Below are 2,651 nucleotides of genomic sequence, written 5' to 3'. Positions count from 1 at the left end.
AATTTTGACTTTGGGGCCTTACCCCTGGAGGACTGAAACTTTCCCCTAAATGACTGTCCTCGAAAGGATGCACCTCCTCTAGGGGAGGGCCGAAAGGACGGCCTGAAAGCAGAAAATCTTGATGTCTGCTTGGCTGCGGGGGCAGGCAGGAAGGTACTTTTGCCACCTGTGGCCCGCTTAATAATCTCTTCCAGCTCAGATCCAAATAACAGCTTTCCCTTAAAAGCTAATGCCTCTAAGGCCTTTTTAGACTCATTATCTGCCTCCCAAGCCTTAAGCCAGAGCACTCTCCTGGCATTGACAGACACTGTGGAAACACTAGCAGCCATTTTGAGAGCTTCCTCCTCAGCCTCCAGCACATACTCAGCTGCTGCTTTCAGCTTCTCCGCAAGCAACAACACACAAGGGTCAGCATGTAAAATAGTGCACAAATCATTAGCCCACACAATCATGGCCTTAGAGACCCAGGCTGAAGCAATTAGAGGACGAAGGGTGTATCACACCCCTTCAAATATTGCTTTGAGGTTACCCTCCAGCTTTTTGTCTACGGGGTCCTTAAAAGCTGCTCCCCCTTGCACTGGTAAAACAGTAGCTTTTGACAAACGTGCCACAGAAGCATCAACCACTGGAACTTTCTCCCAGAGATCCGCATGAGACTCAGGTATGGGGTACAGACTTAAGAATCTCTTAGGCATCAGCAGCCTTTTATCGGGCGTTTTCCAAGCTCCTTCCAATAAATCCTGTAAACCTTCGTGTGAAGGGAAGGTAACAGCTTCCTTACGCTGCCGTTTAAATACCCCTTTAGCAGGAGTTTTATATTCCACAGACAAATTTAACGCCTGTTTAACAGCTGTAATCAAATCCTCCACCCCTGCGGCTGAGGACTCCTCAGAATCAGCACCCTGCTCCCAGGGGATGTCTGCATATGCTCCATCCTCTTCATCAACCATTAAAGGCACTGAGTAAGACCTTTTAGGGGTCCCCACAGCATCAACATCAATTTTGTCTAGCAATTCACTAAACCTGTTGATCCCCTTTGCAGTATCCTGCATCACCTGTATGAAAGCAGGATCTGTCTGGGTAAGAGGCAAGGAGCCAGAGTACTGCTGAGATGATGACATAGGTCTCTGAGAATCTACCAAGACATCACTCTGTCTGTCCAGCAATTGCACTAAAGCATTAACTGACCTGCCCAGGGCACTGGCCCACGCTGGTTCCAATTGCTCTACCCTCTGGGGTTCACTCCCCATGGGTTTCACAGCAGCGCAAGCAATACACAAGCCCCCCTTGGCCATCTGCTCAGGGATAAATTTCAGTGTACAAACACTGCAAGCGCTCAATGTATCTGGGGCTCCCTCCCCCAAAACCACAGACTGATGCACAGACATGATGTTCGCAATTAACACAGTCACAGCGCAAATGTACAGGCGTTTACACAGAGCCAATGTACTCAGTCACTTAGCTGTCTGTAGTCTTCAGATAGGGAAAGCGATGCCCAGGAAATCCAATCACTCTGTCAGGATCTGTCAGCCAGCTCAGCTCCGCTGCAAGCGTTCCGAATGGCACCAAAACAGAGTGAGGGAAGAGACCAAGTCCCTGCTGCTGCGGGGACCGTGACTTTTGGCGCCAACCACCCCCAGACAGCCGCTCCCTTAGTAGAATCTCCTAGTTCCAGTATCTCCCCCTCGGCCGGGGACCACTTGGAACATGCCTGTAACACACTGCTGTCCTCTCATATAGGAGCTCAGTGTGTAAGCTCCGCAGAAAATGGCCGCCGCCATCATGGAGCGCCTGTCCCCCATGATCCCCACCTAGCGTGAAGCCGGTTTCAGAGCGCTCCGGAGCCCAGGCAGCTTCTTAAAAGAAGCTGTAAGCGCTGCACAGGGAGGCCAGACGGGATGCAGTTACAATCCCGGCGGTCGGGATCCCGGCGTTCAGAATCCCGACCGCCGAAATGCTGACACTTTCTCCCTCCGTGGGTGTCCACGACACCCCTGGAGGGAGAATAAATTAGTGTGCCGAGCGTAGCGAGGCACCGGGCCCGCTGCGTGGCGAGCGCAGCGAGCCCGCAAGGGGGGGCGATCCACGTCCCCCCCTTGTCGGGATTTTGGCTGTCGGGATTCCGGCGTCGGGATTCTGAACGCCGGGATCCCGACCGCCGGGATTCAATACTGAATCCGGCCAGACAGCATCTCCCCTGTGCACAGCGAGCTGACAGGACGCGCTTCTGTCAGCTCCTGCTGCGCTAGCAGTGTGAGGATTCACTAATGAGAATCCTCACACTGTGTCTACCTAGCTAGAGTGAAAAGTTAATAAAATAATAAAAAACCCTGGTACTTGTGGAGTATCACGGCTCCCATCGTATGCCATCGTATGCCATATGTAGTGGCATACGATGCGATGCGATGTTTTACCGATTTTTGAGCATTTTTGCTCAAAAATCGTATGCCATCGCATGGCATCGTATGCCATATGTAGTGGCATACGATGGCATACGATGCGATACGATGTTTTACCGATTTTTTGAGCATTTTAGCTCAAAAATCGTATGCGATCGCATCGGATGCCATACGATGGCATCCGATGTGATGCGATGGCACCCGATTTTGCACAGAAATGCATCAGAATGCATTGAAATGTGTATTAAAGTA

Source organism: Crinia signifera, chromosome 7 (genome assembly GCF_055691185.1).
Source record: "Crinia signifera chromosome 7, ASM5569118v1, whole genome shotgun sequence".
NCBI classification, from domain to species: Eukaryota; Metazoa; Chordata; class Amphibia; order Anura; family Myobatrachidae; genus Crinia; species Crinia signifera.
This window is presented reverse-complemented; position numbering follows the sequence as displayed.